At 37.0% G+C, this 16,055-nt stretch overlaps 1 protein-coding gene and 1 non-coding gene across 4 annotated transcripts in view; both read left to right on the top strand.

The window, feature by feature from the left end:
- The window catches only part of FAM83B (family with sequence similarity 83 member B), an 83,329-nt gene that overhangs the window by 21,321 nt on the left and 45,953 nt on the right, over positions 1-16,055 (top strand). The window lies entirely within an intron of this gene.
- On the top strand, positions 9,607-9,713 carry LOC113928107. The gene has a single exon (XR_003521791.1). It is a non-coding gene; the product is annotated as a U6 spliceosomal RNA (small nuclear RNA).

Below are 16,055 nucleotides of genomic sequence, written 5' to 3'. Positions count from 1 at the left end.
TAGTAAAAGACAGGAAGCAAAGCCTTTCAGTGTTTTTTTTTTTTAATCTAATGTTCCTGTCCAGATCTCTAATAGTGCTTCCCAATTCAAGATTATTTCAATATGTTATACTCCTTGCTGAATTAGTCCATTAGATGAATAATTTTTTGTGTGTTACAGTGTGTCACTTCCATCTGCATGACTTTGCGATCATATCCTTCCCAGCAAAGTGATATTGATGTATTTATCAGTGCCTTTATTAGGCTAGGATCATCATTGCCCTGATGTTCCCGATTTTTATTAAGAATTTCCTCTCTGCCCTCCCTGTTGCAACTCTCACTGTGAATACTTTCATTGAACTTGAGTCAAAATTAGTTTTTTCCAGGAAATGTTTTTTTGTGTAGTCAGATTTAATGACATTTTTTATCCTGTGACATTAATTTGAATACCTCTTCTCTAAAATATATTACATGTTCATATATATATATATATATACACACACACACATACACACACACATTGTGTATATGTGTCAGAGAGAGAGAGAGAGGTATCTTGTTAAAATTGCTGTGCTAACTGTTGTTGTGTCTGTAGGGGAATCCACTTTCTCCACTGAGCTCCTGGTGCTATACAGAGAGGTAACACATTCCACATTCTTCCCAGTTCATTTACCTACTCCCTTCTTCTACTGTTAGCAGTAACTCTGATGATACTAAGTATACAGTTTTTAACACAATTACTTAAGGGAGGGGAGAGGAAAGAAGGCACCATGCAGGCACTCGGACCTTATTGCAGGATCAGGTTATGGGCTTCCTTAGTTGACTTGAAAACTTGTATGGACAAAACACTGTAGCTTCTCTCTCTCTTTTTGAATTACCCAAATTCAAATATGCTCTTTTTTAAAGGGGCTTCAGGGAATGGTATGAAGGCTCTGAATCTTGGAGTCAGTTAGGGCTGGGTTGAATCCCCCAGTTCAAATAGCTGTTTGTATTACCTATTATACTACAACCTCTCTGAGCTTTATTTTTCCCATCTGTAAAATGGCGATGCTAATACTCCATGGGCTCCTTGTGAGGATGGAGTTGAGATAGTTGACGTGTCAAACATGACACATACCACACATTTATTTATTGATTTATTTTAAATATTTATTTGTCAGAGAGAGAGAGCACAAGCAGGGGGAGTGGCAGGCAGAGGGAGAAGCAGGCTCCCCGCCCAGCAAGGAGCCCAATACCGGACTCCATCCCAGGATGTCAGGATCCCAGGACCTGAGCTGAAGGCAGACACCTAAGTGACTGAGCCACCCAGGCGCCCAGACTCAGATCCCTTTAGAGCCAAGCTAGAAAAATAACGCTGTAGAGGGGAAGAAGGCATGTGGTATTCCAGCAGGGAGTGAAAAGAACATGGACAAAGGGAAGATAACTTGACTTTGTAGGCATTCTTGTTTAAAATGTAATAAATGAAACATACCTTGCAGCTAAATGAGATAAACTGAGGACCTCAAGTGCACACTGAGGCATCTTATCAAAAGTTAACTTTCATGAGAATAAGAGGATATAACTGTCCTTTACTTATCTGCCTTCTAATGAGATGTAAAATGTAATGGTGGTTGACAGATGAATGGATAAAGAAGATGTGGTATAGGGGCGCCTGGGTGGCTCAGTTGGTTAAGCGACTGCCTTCAGCTCAGGTCATGATCTCAGGGTCCTGGGATCGAGCCCCGCATCGGGCTCCCTGCTCGGCGGGAAGCCTGCTTCTCCCTCTGACCCTCCCCCTGCTTGTGTTCCCTCTCTCGCTGTCTCTCTCTCTGTGTCAATTAAATAAATAAATAAAATCTTTAAAAAAAAAAAAAAGATGTGGTATATATACACAATGGAATATTATGCAGCCATCAAAAGGAATGAGATCTTGCCATTTGCAACGACGTGGATGGAACTGGAGGGTGTTATGCTGAGTGAAATAAGTCAATCAGAGAAAGACATGTATCACATGACCTCACTGATATGAGGCATTCTTAATCTCAGGAAACAAACTGAGGGTTGCTGGAGTGGTTGGGGGTGGGAGGGATGGGGTGGCTGGGTGATAGACATTGGGGAGGGTATGTGCTACGGTGAGCGCTGTGAATTGTGCAAGACTGTTGAATCACAGATCTACTTCTGAAACAAATAACGCAACATATTTTAAGAAAAAAAAAAGATAACAGGAGAGGAAGAAAAGGGGAGTATGTCGGGGGGAGACGAACCATGAGAGATGATGGACTCTGAAAAACAAACTGAGGGTTCTAGAGGGGAGGGGGGTAGGGGGATGGGTTAGCCTGGTGATGGGTATTGAGGAGGGCACGTTCTGCATGGAGCACTGGGTGTTATGAACAAACAATGAATCATGGAACACTGCACCAAAAACTAATGATGTAATATATGGTGATTAACATAACAATAAAAAAATTAAAAAAAATGTAATGGCGGTTTGCTTCGGGAGCCTTTTTGAGATGATGAGGGCTGTAACACCAGACTGACATTTTGTATTTAAAGGATTCTGCCTGCCCTTCTGTAGTTGCCACAGATTCATCATGTGGTGTATACTTTTATATTAATTATTTTTTTTAAACTAGTCACTCTTCATATTGAGAAAAAATTGTTGCTTTTATCATCAGGACTAAAAGTGGGATCTGGTTTTGAGTAATGGATTTATATTATTTAATCTAGTAACAGTATCAGGTAATATTTACTGAGCGTGTACGTGTCAGGCACTGTGCTAAGTACTTTATGCGTATTACCTTAAAGTGACCTTCACAACTACCCTGTGAATTATGTACTTTTTATCACCCATATTTTACTGATGGATAATCTTTTTTTGTGATGGATATGCCTCCAAAGTGATCATAATTGGAAAGTAGTGATGACAGCCTATTCCTAAATGAAGGTATTAGAAGATATGGTTGAGAGGCTCTAGGATTAAAACTAGATGGTGGAGATGTAGAAGCACTGGTTTCTAAATGAACCATGTAGAAAGCCATTGTGGGGTTGCTATTAGAGGTCACAGTAACCTATCTGCCACTGACAGAAGGTTGTGATTAAGTTGATGAGATGTAGCATCTAGGATGCAGACTACATCAGGAGGCACTAAAAAGAAATGGGATCTCTTGAGTTTAAATGCAGGGGAAACTTGAAGAAGTAAGTAAAGGGGCAGTCAGATAATGAGGTTGTCCTTTGGTCTCTTCAGGCTTCAGCTGTGAGGGGGGAATCAGTCAGTCTTTGGCCAACCTTATGGGTAAGAAATATGACAGGGTGTTCATTCATTCAAGCAAATATTTAATGCCTACTGTATGCCAGGTACTGTTCTAAATTCTATGGATACATAAGAGGGTAAAATACATAGGAAACCCTGCCTTTGAATGGAGCTTACATACAAATGAGGTAGATAATAAGCATAATAAATGAGGAGTGGTATGGAGAAAAAGAAAACAAAGCACAAATATGGTTGGGTCAGGAGGATTGAGAGTGGTGGTGGTGTTAGTCTGCATTTTAAATAGGGTGCTCAGAGTATACCTCATCAGGAAAGCGACAGTTGAGGGAAGAGGAAATGAGACACGCATCTCTTTGCGGCAGAGCGGGCTAAACATAGGGTAAGCTTTAGGGCAGGAACATGGCTTCCTGTTTGTTAGAGGATGCCATTAAGGATGTCAGTTGCTGGACCCAGGAAACAGGGGAGATGCATAGGTGGGTTCAGAGAAGTAACATGGAGGGCCGCATGAGCTATTATAAGGATCTTGGCTTATACTCTATGTAAAATAAGGAGCCACTGGAGAATTTTGAGCAAAAGAAAGACAATCAATGTGAAATATGCTGTATTAAAGGATACGTCTGGCTGCAATATTGAAAATTGACTATAGGGCTCAAGAATAAGCACATCAGAGGCTCTGAAAATAATTCAAGTATGAGATGATATATTAAATGGTCGGGGTGGCAGCAGTGATGGTTAGTTTTTGGACATATTTTGAAGACTGTAAATGTGGGTATGAGATAAGTTAAAGAATATGAAATTACTCCAAAAGTTTTGGCCTGAGCAATTGGAATGATGGCATTGTCATTTGAGGGTGGTGTCAGTCATCAGAGAGTTGGAATCAGGAAGCACAGAGGCCTGGAAGTTCCTATTTTCACCACTTCCCCAGGATGGTTGACCAGTAACCTAGCCACCAAGACCTACAGACACGTCTGAGTAGACATTAGGGATCGCATTTGAATCCAAACACAGACTGGACTTGGAGATCAGTCCTGATCCTGAGGGCATAGGTGAGGGATGGAAAGTAACTTAGGTAAGATTCGGGTACAAAGTAATGGGGCGAATGGAGTGAGAGATAAGAAGACTGACTGGCTGGATGCTGACCCAGGACCTGATAAAGCAGGAACTTACATAACTTGCTGAGACGTGGAACCTCCCAAAGGCAATTATTTAGCAACTCTCACATGCTGGGTCAGATGAGTGAAAGACAGAATAAGACGCTGGGAAGTTGTCACTTGGGAGGTCACTGTTTTCACAAATCATTTGGGTGTATAAATTTGGCATTTTCAGATAGTAGGGAATGTGGAGTGAGGAGAGTGGGTTTGAAAAAAAGGAAGGCATGGGTTGGGGGGAGAGGTAGATTGAGATCCAGTTGTGGAGGTCTTTGAAATCAGTTCAGTGGTTATGGCTGGTAGGAGGTCATGAAACAGGAAAAAATACAGGACAGTGATAAGGAAATAAAATCTAGATATTTTCTTCCCTGTAAGAGAAGTAGATGGATAGAGAAGTGTATGTGCGCAAAAGGGTATGTGTATGCATTTTAACACCTTCTGTAGATCTCTGAAATAGGATGTTTATATGTAATATACTTGAGATCATACTTGAAATTATGTATAAAAATTTGTCTCCTACTTTTTTCACTTAGGATTTTTCCCATAATAAAATAATTGATTTCCTGTACTGATAAGCAATGGCTTCACAAAGCAGGAACAGTGGGAGCTGCCTGCCCTGGATGCAGGTAATAAGGAAGTTCATTATCTCTAGGGAATTTATAACAACAATAAGATTTACTAAAAGGCAGCCTGGTTTTTATTATACCATATGCTGGCAGTTGTAAATAATGTCACGGATGATATGCTGCTCCTCACCAGGGCAGATCCCTGCTCCCCCCACCCATCCTTACCCCTTCTATCATTCCTCGGTACACCAGCGCTGATATGACGAGACTCTCATGGTAATATTCCTTTAGAAAGGAACAAAGCTTCATAACTGTTTTTGTGTAATCATTAAATACTCCATAATCAGTTGACTCACAAAGCTTTAAAAGCAGAAAAAAATCAGTACACGTTTTTTTTCGCAAACCAACACTTTCCTTTGGACTGTATTAACTTCTTATTAATAATCACCTTTCAGTTTCCCCCTTAAGAATTCAAACAGGTATTTTAAACAAGTAAATAAATGTGAAAAGCAAAAACAGTGCCGTTTGGCTAAATATCAATCCAATATGTGCTACTGGAAAATCCGTAATCGTGGAAAAAAAAAAAAAATCAGTATCTGTCATAGTGGTGCCTGCTGAAATCCTGGAGCAGTTACTGAAAAAAATAAAAACAATAAAGAATCATGAACCATGTAGTCTTTTTACAAAGGGGCAGTTGGAAATTGAGAGAATCCGAAAGTCTGAAGTCACCCCACTGATGAGTAACTGTTAAGACAGAGAGTATTCAGGCTTCTCAATTTCCCTTACCAGACTTTTTTTTTTTCTTTTTAAGATTTTATTTATTCATTTGAGAGAGAGAGCATGTGCACATGAGCAGGGGTGGGGGGAGGGGAGCAGAGGGAGAGGGGACAAATAGACTCAGCACTGAGCAAGGAGCCCAGTGTGGGGCTCAATCCCATGACCTCAAGATCATGACCTGAGCCAAAATCAAGAGTTAGACACTCAACCGACTGAGCCACCCAGGTGCCCATCCATTGATCAGACTTTTATGTTATGTTGCTTCTCTACTGGGAAAGAGAAGTAAATTTCTCAACAACATCAGTAATATCTAATGTTCATTGAATGGCAGGTGCCAGGCAGGGTTCTAGGCTCTTTGAATGTATTAACATATTCATAACCGCTCTCTAAGGTAGATAGCTCTGTTGCCTCCTTTCAGAGGTGAGAACAAAGAGGTTAAATAACTTTTATGCTAGGATTTAGAAGTAGGAAATGGCCATGCTGGTATTTGAGCCCTGGCAGGGGGTCCAAACAGAACACATAACCATCAGTATTACCTCTGATAGACCATTCCATTTGGTACTATGTAGACCAACTGAACTCTCACCATGCTTTTGTGCAGGTATTGTCACATTTGATTCCTGCCTATCTACCAGATGAAGTCCAACTCAGTAGGCATATATGAGGCTCTTCGTGTGTCCTTTTGTGTTTTATCTTCTTCCTCCTTCCATCAGTCACCTTAAACTCCAGTTTTATTGAATTGGCATTTTCTGGACATTCCATGGCAACTTATTCCTTCTTAATTTTGTAATGGTTATTTCCCTACTTGAAGAAACCTTTTCTGTATTGTCTCCTGTCCAGTTTTTAAAAATCCATGTTAATGATGAGTCACCTCCTATGACATTGCCACTTTGTACTTGTCCTTTGATTTTAGATGAGCTATATTCTCCATTCTGTCATAGGGTTCAAGATTCTTATTCTTTTCTTTCTTTAAAAAAAAAAAAACTGGGTTATTTTCAAGATTAGATTCGTATTTTTAATTGAAATATAATTAACATACAATGTCTTAGTTTCAGGTATACAGCATATTGATTCAACAGTTTATACATTGCTCAATGCTCACCATGATAAATGTGGTTACCATCTATCACGATGCAACGTTATTTTTTTAAATTGATTTGTAATCTTTTTCTTTGCTGCATATGAATTCTTTGTTAGATACATATATTGCATATATCTTCTATGGCTTACTTTTTCACCCTGGTAATGGTATTTTTTTGATAAATAGAAGTTCTTCATTTTAACATAGCCCAATCTTTTATCTTAAGGTTAGCTATTTCAGAGTTTCTTGGAGGAAATATTCGCCTATCCTTAGATTTATTGGCTTTTAGAAGTTTTATTTTATCTTTCATATTTGGGTATACAAATCCTTTCAGTATTGATTTATATGTATGATATGAGGTCAGGGTCCGTGTTTATGTTTGTGTGAAGATCTAGTTGACCCAGCACCTTTAATTGGCAAATCATCCTTTCCATGCTGTACTACCAGTGTCACTAGTGCCCTAAATCACGTAACCACTTACATATACTGGTATATTTCTGGTCTCTGTTCTGAAGATCTATTTTCTATCCTTGTGCGAAGACCAAACTATTTTAGTTACCATAGCTTTATAGTAAATCTCTTTGTTTAGTAGTATAAGTCCTCTGTTGTTTTCTGTTGTTGTTTTTTTCCTCCCAGTATTGCCCTGGCTATTTTTGTAGGAATTTTAAAATCAATTAAAAAAAAAATCTGAGATTTTCATTGACATTATGTAGAATAGTTTGAAAAGAATTGGACTTTATAATATTGAATCATCCAATCCATGAACAAGGTATATCCCTTCTTGATACCCTAAAAGTTTTTTGTTCTAAATTTTTTTTTGTTTTCTTTACTAGTATATAGAATTCTGTGCGTGTGTGTGTGTGTGTGTGTGTGTGTGTGTGTGTGTTGACTTGGGCCCAATGACTTGATAAATTCACTTACTCAATCCAGTACTTTGTATATAGATTATTTGGAATTTTCTACCTATATCATATCTATAAATAATGAGTTTTCTCATTTAATTTTCAAAGTTTTTGATTACCTTATTACATTGCTAGGTCTTCCATTACAATGTTGGACATAACATGAAATATGAACAGTGCTCACTATGGAATTTTTTCTTAAACTCATTTTAATTGTAAAGCCAACTGACTTTTTTTTTTTTTTTTTTTTAGATTTTTTATTTATTTATTTGAGAGAGAGAGAATGAGAGATAGCACGAGAGGGAAGAGGGTCAGAGGGAGAAGCAGACTCCCCGCCGAGCAGGGAGCCCGATGTGGGACTCGATCCCGGGACTCCAGGATCATAACCTGAGCCGAAGGCAGTCGCTTAACCAACTGAGCCACCCAGGCACCCAAGCCAACTGACTTTTAATGTTTTTTTAAAGATAATGTGTTTTTTCTATTTTAAGATTTTCTTCTCTCATTTTCAGTGGCTTTAATATGATGTAACTACACGAGTATGTGTTTTTCATTTTTTTTTTTTCTCTTGGGCATAGTAAAGCCTCTTGAGTCTGTGTCTTAATGTCTTCCTATTGTTGAAATATCTCAGCTGGCATCTCTTCAAATATTGCTCTGCCTTATTCTATTTCTCCTCTTCTAGGAATTCTAATTAGAGGTATGACATACATCTTTGTTTCTTTATTTAAAACATCCCATATAAATTTCATACTCATTTTTGTAATTTCCATAACTTTCTCTGTACTTCATTCTGGGTATTTTCTGTATAGTTATCCTTAAGTTACTGTCCCTTCTTCATTTGAGTATTATTTACTATTAAACTCATCCATTGAGTTCTTAATTTTGGTATTGGTATTTTTCAGTCATGTAATTCTTGAATGCCTAAATAACAGTTACTTTAAAGTCTGTTTATGATAATACCAATATCTGGATCACCTATAGGTCTGTTTCTGTTGTTTGTTTTTTCTCTTGGTGTTTGTTCATTTGGTTCTGTCTTATGTGCTTGGGATTTTTTGATTGAATGCTGAATATTTAGTATAAAAAATTGCAGAGGTAATCTCCTTTAGACAGGATTTAGTTTTCTGTGGGTCGACAGCTAAAGTAAGATTAGATCCTCTTATTCCTGATAGGGATTGAGATATAGTGAAGCTGAGATTTAGTCTTTCAGAATAGTGGTCTATCTCCAGTTTTCCCTTACTCTTAGGGTAACACTTGTGGGATTTCCTTTAAACACTGAAGGTGTTTACAGGGGCCTCTTTCTTAGAAGAATTTGAACTCCAGTAATTGTCAAAAACATTCTTAAGCTTTTCCCCCTCTTACCAACTTCCTTCTGTTTGGTTTCTTACCCTTTTACTCAGTGAGAAATTTAGGATTTGGCAGGTGTCTTAAGGGCAATACCACAAGGAATCTTGAGTTCACTTTATTGTGATTCCCTTTGCTCTGTGACAAGGGGTTATTGAGTCCTTTCTGCCTTTGTGGTACTGGCCTCCAGTTTTGTTTGTTTTCTCTATCCCTCTGAGATTGCTGGAAGGTCTTCGCCATATCTTACCTTGCTACCAGTGCCTTGCTCTGAATTGGCAAATGTGTTAAGTGTTAGGTGAAAAAGTGGCAGGAAAAATTTGTCTTACTTTGTTATTTCTCTTCTATCTATGATCTTGGCCCCACAAATACTGGCTGCCTTATTTTTTTCCTGGACCTTATTTCCAGTAGGAGAGTTGGTCTAATAAAATTATCATTAGAGAAGTCCCTTTTGTTTTATTTTGAATGCATTAGGATGATTAAATATCACAAAATCTGTAGGTGAATTTAAGAAAAAAATAGCACACATATCAGACACATATTAAAGGAGTTTAAAATAAAAACCATTGATAGTATTCACTTCAGCAGCACATATACTAAAATTGGAATGATACAGAGAAGATTAGCATGGTCCCTGTGCAAGAATGACACGTAGATTCATGAAGCATTCCATAATTTTGCTGGATGGGGGATGGGTCTTAAGGAAGGCATTTGTTGTGATGAGCACTAGGATGTTATATGTAAGTGATGAATCACGGAATTCTACTCCTGAAATCAATATTGCACTGTATGTTAACTAACCAAAATTTAAATAAAAATTTTTAAAAATGATAAGCTATCACTATTTAAATGTTTAGAAAAAATATTTAGAATTTATGTCTAGTACAAAAATATAGATATAGACTAGTTTTATTTTATTCTTCTTTTGAGCATTTCCAACATTTTTATGAATGGAAACCATCCTGTGTCTTATTTTAACTTCTCATGCCCTTACTTTGTCATCATTTCTCTGTATAATGCATGTCATGAAACTCATTATTTTAACCATTATTCCAAGAAACTTTGTATACAAGCTACAGATGATAAATTCTTGTGTTTAGAGTACTACTCAAAATAGTATACATGTGAGAATATGTTTAGGTATAGATATGCTACCTATGTAAGGATGGACATTCATGTGTATACATAAGAGGATAGGTACGGACTTCAAGTTTTGCATGTTTAAAATATTAGAGACCTGGAAGTCCCTGAAAAACACTTACAGATGTTTAACTGGGAAACTTAATAGGGCTTACGTGCTCTTAGGTTTAAAGTCTTAAAAAAGTAACTGTGTGTCACAAATATCATATACAGCCATATATAATTTAGTAATAATACTTTATATATATAACTTATATTTTAACTGTTTCAGTTAAACTTATTTTTTTAAACAAAAGTATATAATGCCATAATCTATTCAAAACACGAAGATGAAAGCAACCCCGAGTGAAACCAAAAACAAGCATTTTATAGCATTATGTCCTTCACAGTTGTGTTCTAGAAAACATGTTTGGGAAACTAATATTAATTTTTTTCAAGTGTATGTTTACTTCATCTTTTTTTCCAAAAACATTTGCCACATTCAAACAGTAAATGTATTCATTGAGCCAAGTATACTAACCTCTCTCTCTTTGTAAGTTACATTCCAAATAGTTTATTTCAGTTAACAGTCCAATTTAAAAAAACATGCAGCTCATTCCTAAAATAAAAGATTGCCCTGTCAGCTGCCACTTTATGTTTTTGTAAAAGTAGACCAATTCTGATTCAATCAACATAGCTTTTAGGATTTATTTACATAGTTTCACAGTAGCAAAATCCCTGGAGCTCAAAGTCACAGAATTCCCAGAGCTTACTTTCACATAAATATGTCCGTCCACACTGTTTTATTTTTATTTTTTATTCTTTGGTTTATTTAAATTAATAATTCCAGTATAGTAAATACAGTGTTTTTTTTATTTTTTAAATTTTATTTTGTTATGTTAATCACCATACATTCCATCATTAGGTTTTGATGTAGTGTTGCATGATTCATTGTTTGCGTATAACACCCAGTGCTCCATCCTGGTGATGGGTATTAAAGAGGGCACGTATTGAATGGAGCACACTGTTTTATTTTTAAAGGTGATATCAAAGAAATTGAGAGGTCAAACAATTATTTAAAATAATATTTCAGGAAATGTGACCCAGAGAATGCACTCACTTGTTACTCGTGTTACTCCCCTCAACAGCAGAAGTAAAAAAAAAGTCCGTTTTTTTGCCCTGGTTACTGAAGAGACTGGTACAGATTGTTAAAACTATGTAACAATATACTCAAATCATGTGGTCCTATTGACTGAGAAGAAACAGTGATAAAATTTTTTTTTAATTATCATTTTATGATAATTTTATTTCATTTATCATGGGGCTTAACATTTAAAACTGGACTGAATATCTTTGTTCTCAAATGCCAAGGGCTGCTTTGATAAAATCCCCAAAGCTTCCTTCCCAACTAGGGACTTAAGTTTCCAGCTTTTCCACCTCAAATGCTACCTTCTCTTCTAATCTGTTTTCTCCGGGGTTGGGGGGGAATCTCTGATTACTTTGATTTTTGTTTTTGTTTTTTACTATAGTTGACACATGATGTTAGATTAGTTTCAGGGGTACAGCATAGTGATTCAAGGGCTGTATACGTCATGCGATGCTCACTACAAGAAGTGTAGCTACCATCTGTCACAATACGGGTTACAACATCACTGACTATATTTTCTATGCTGTGTCTTTTTTTTTTTTTTTTAAAGATTTTTATCTATTAGAGAGAACAAGCAGGGGGCGCGGCAGAGGGAGAGGGAGAAGCAGGCTCTCCAGTGAGCAATGAGCCCGATGTGGGGCTCGATCCCAGGACCCTGAGATCATGACCTGAGCCGAAGGCAGACGCTTAACCAACTGAGCCACCCAGGCGCCTCTGCTGTGTCTTTTTATTTCCATGACCCTTATTCATTCCATAACTGGAAACCTGTATCTCCCAGTCCCCTTCACTCATTTGCACCCCCCACCAACTATCAGTTTCTTCCCTGTATTTATAGGTCTGATTCTTCTTTGTGTTTGTTTATTCATTTGTTTTGTTTTTTAGATTCCACATATAGATAACATCATATGATATTTGTCCTTCTCTCTCTGATTTATTTTACTTTGCATATATCCTCTAGGTCCATCCATGTTGTCATAAATGGCAACATCTCATCCTTTTTTATGGATGAGTAATATTCCATTGTGTGTATGTGTGTATATATATATATGTGTGTATATATATATATATATATATATATATATATACACACACACACCACGTCTTTATCCATTTACCTTATTGACAGACATTTGAGCTGATTCCATATCTTGGCAATTGTAAATACTGCCGCAACAAACATAGGGATGCATATATCTTTCAAATTAGTGTTTTTATTTTCTTTGGGTAAATGTCCAGTAGTGGAATGATTAGATCATATGGTATTTCTATTTTTAATTTTTTGAGGAACCTTCATACTGTTTTCCACAGTGGCTGTACTAAATTACATCCCTACCAAGAGTGCAGACATTTCCTTTTTCTCCACATCCTTGCCACCACTTGCTATTTCTTCTTTTTGATTCTAGCCATTCTAACAGATGTGAGGTGATACCTCATTGTGGTTTTGATTTGCATTTCCCTGATGATTAGTGATGTTGAGTATCTTTTCATGTGTCACTGAGCTATCTGTATGTTTTTTGTTTTTGTAAAAATGTCTATTCAAGTCCTCTGGCCCATTTTTAATTGGATTATTATTATATATTACTTTATATATTTTGGGTACTAACCCTTTATTGGATATATCATATGCAAAGAACTATTAGAAATAACAAATGAATTCAGTAAAGTTGCAGGATATAAAATTAGTACCTAGAAATCAGTTGTGTTTTTATACAGTAGTAATGAAGTGGCAGAAGGAGAAATTAAGAAAACAGTTTTAGTTACATTTTCACCAAAAATAATAAACTTAGCCAAGGAGGTGAAAGATCTGCCTGTACTCTAAACTATAAAACATTGATGAGAGAAATTGAAGGTGATACAAGCAAATGGAAAGGTATTCCCCATGCTCGTGGATTGGAAGAATTAATGTTGTTAAAATGTGCATAGTACCCAAAGCATTCTATAGGTTCAGTGCAATACCTATCAAAATACCAGTAACATTTTCCACAACACTAGAAAAAATAATACTAAAATTTGTATGGAACCACATAAAATTCTGAATAGCCAAAGCAATATTGAGAAAGAAGAACAAAGCTGGGGTATCACAATCTCATACTTCCAAGATATACTACAAGGCTGTAGTAATCAAAACAGTAAGGTACTGGTACAAAAATAGATCAATGGAACAAAATAGAGCCCAGGAATAAACCCACACTTATATGGTTAATTAATCTACAACAAAGGAGGCAAGGATATGCAATAAGGAGAAGACAGTCTCTAAAATAAATGGTGCTGGGAAAGCTGGAGAGCTACACCAACAAATGAAACTGGCCCACCTTCTTACACCATACACAAACATAAACTCAACATGGATTAAAGACCTCAGTATATGACCTGAGACCATCAAACTCCTAGAAGAGAGCAGAGGCAGTTATTTCTTTGACATTGGCCATAGCAACATCTTTCTGGATATGTTCCTCAGGCAAGGGAAACAAAAGCAAAACTAAACTCCCCGGACTACATCAAAATAAAAAGCTATTGCACAGTGAAGGAAACAGTCAACAAAATGAAAAGGCAACCTACAGAATGGGAGAAGCTATTACTTTGGTTTTTATACCTTTAATTTGTATTTATGAGTATTTCCTTTCTGCTTCCCAGTATAGCACTACTCTAGAGTGAATTGCTTGCCTTCATCCTGCTATCATTTCTTCTACCATTTTTTTTTTATCTCTTATGTTTTAACCATTATACTTCCTTAAGAAATAGTTTCCATCAAGTGTCTGTACTTCCTTATTTTTCTTTCCTCCCAGTCCTACAGTCTCCATTTCTCTTCCGTTCTTCTCCTCTATAGGTTGCTGTTGTCTGCGTGGTTGAGACACACTGGCAACCTTTTAGTCACCCTGAGTTTCTTCCGCTTTGCTGTCAGTTAGTGTCCACTTGTAATTCTCTTGCCCTTAGTTTCTGTGATTTTTCTCTATTCATTCTTTTCCTGTACCTTTACCTGTTGTTTCTTAATGTTTCCTGAAAGGGAATGTTTCAAAGATTTTTCTCCTTGGGTCTATTCTCTCTGTGCGTTTTATTCCTTAGTGCTGCCTTCCACTTCACACCTTCAGCTACCAGTGCTATTTATGACTCTGGGCTGGCCTGTCTTCTGAACATTGGTCTTTAATTCTAGCGGACCATCCAGCGGCATCTTTACCTGTGTGGCCTATGGGACTCCTAATGCAGTATGTCCAAAGTAACAGCTAGAAATTTATGAACTTCACTATACTTCCCCTCCTGTCATCTCTCGGTGAAAGGCATCATCACTTTCTTAGACACTGAGGCCATCATACTTTGGAATCACATATGATTCATCTCTCTCTCATCTTACCCAGTTCTGTGTGGACTGGACTTAGTGACTCCCTTCTAATGAAAACAACATGGCTGAAGTGATGGTGTGACCAGGTTACAAAAGACATAATGCTTATTCCTTGCTCCCTTTAATACTTTCTCTGGGGAAGCCAGCTTCTGTGACTTGAGGTCACTCAGCAGTTTATAGGTAAGCCCAAGGGGTGAGGAAACAAGACCTCCTACCAACAGACATGTAAGTGAAGTGTCTTCTTGGAAGCAGATACGCCTTACCGGCCAATTCCAGATGACTACAACCTTTGACTCTGAGTCAGAACCACTCAGTTTAGCTGCTCTCAAATTTTTCAGCCACATAAACTATGAGATAAGAAACGTGTGTTACTTTAAGCCACTAAATTTGGGGAGTAATTTGCTATGCAATGATAGATAACCAACACAGGAAGCCTGATGTCTGCTAGTGAGATGAGATTCCTCCTTAGAATTCTCTTCATTTATACCACCGATGTGTTCCTTGACACTGTTTATTTGTATTGTAGTTACTCATCAACAAATTTTATACTTTGGTGAATTAGGGCAAATTTTTACAAGCCTGAACTGTTTAATAACTATGTAAATATATCAGAGCTTAAAATATGAACCAAATTTCTATATCAATTCAGTAACAACGCTTTGTCTTAAGAGATTCTAGATATAAGTGTTTACCATCACCTGGTGGTTCTTAAAAGACATTCTCAGCATCTTAAGTTTCATATTTCCAATTATGTTATATGTCAACATCCATGAACCAATTAAAATACTGTAATTCTACTAAATCAAGTTACAGGTCACAGGGCCAATTTCTAAATTCTAAGGTTGAATACTTGCACAGAGTAATATAGATGGAAAGTGATTCTTTTTTATAAAAACCTAAAGTTTAGCACTAGGGATTCTTCTTGATAACACTTATATGCAAAGAAATATAAAAAGGAATCTTAAAAAGTACTTTATAAGGGACATTTACATGTGTGAGGCCTCAGTATTTATGACTATAGCCATTCTACTCCATTTTGGAAGTGATTTGACAATCTAATCACTTTAAGTGTTACAAGTGCTAAAAGATAATTGGTTTTTTGTCATCTTATTTTAACCTGAATCAGTATGTTTTATGGTGGTCAGAGAACAGTCCTCTTTAATTATGTCACCAAGCAAACTCTTCTTTTCCATTTGGACATTTATATTTGTAGAGGGTTAGTTTAAGGGTGAGGGGGAAGAATTCTTTCTAGGCTCATATTTAACAGTGTGGCCTTTGCTCTTTAATCACATTAATTCTGTAGTATATGCAGCTGGTGGCCTTCGATGACTGTGGTGTCCACTGCTTTAAGTGGCTGTCCCAGGTGTTCCATATTTAAATTCAGGAAGCAATGGATCTACCAAGAATTTGCAAACTCT

The sequence above is a fragment of the Zalophus californianus genome, chromosome 7 (genome assembly GCF_009762305.2).
Source record: "Zalophus californianus isolate mZalCal1 chromosome 7, mZalCal1.pri.v2, whole genome shotgun sequence".
NCBI classification, from domain to species: Eukaryota; Metazoa; Chordata; class Mammalia; order Carnivora; family Otariidae; genus Zalophus; species Zalophus californianus.
This window is presented reverse-complemented; position numbering and strand designations above follow the sequence as displayed.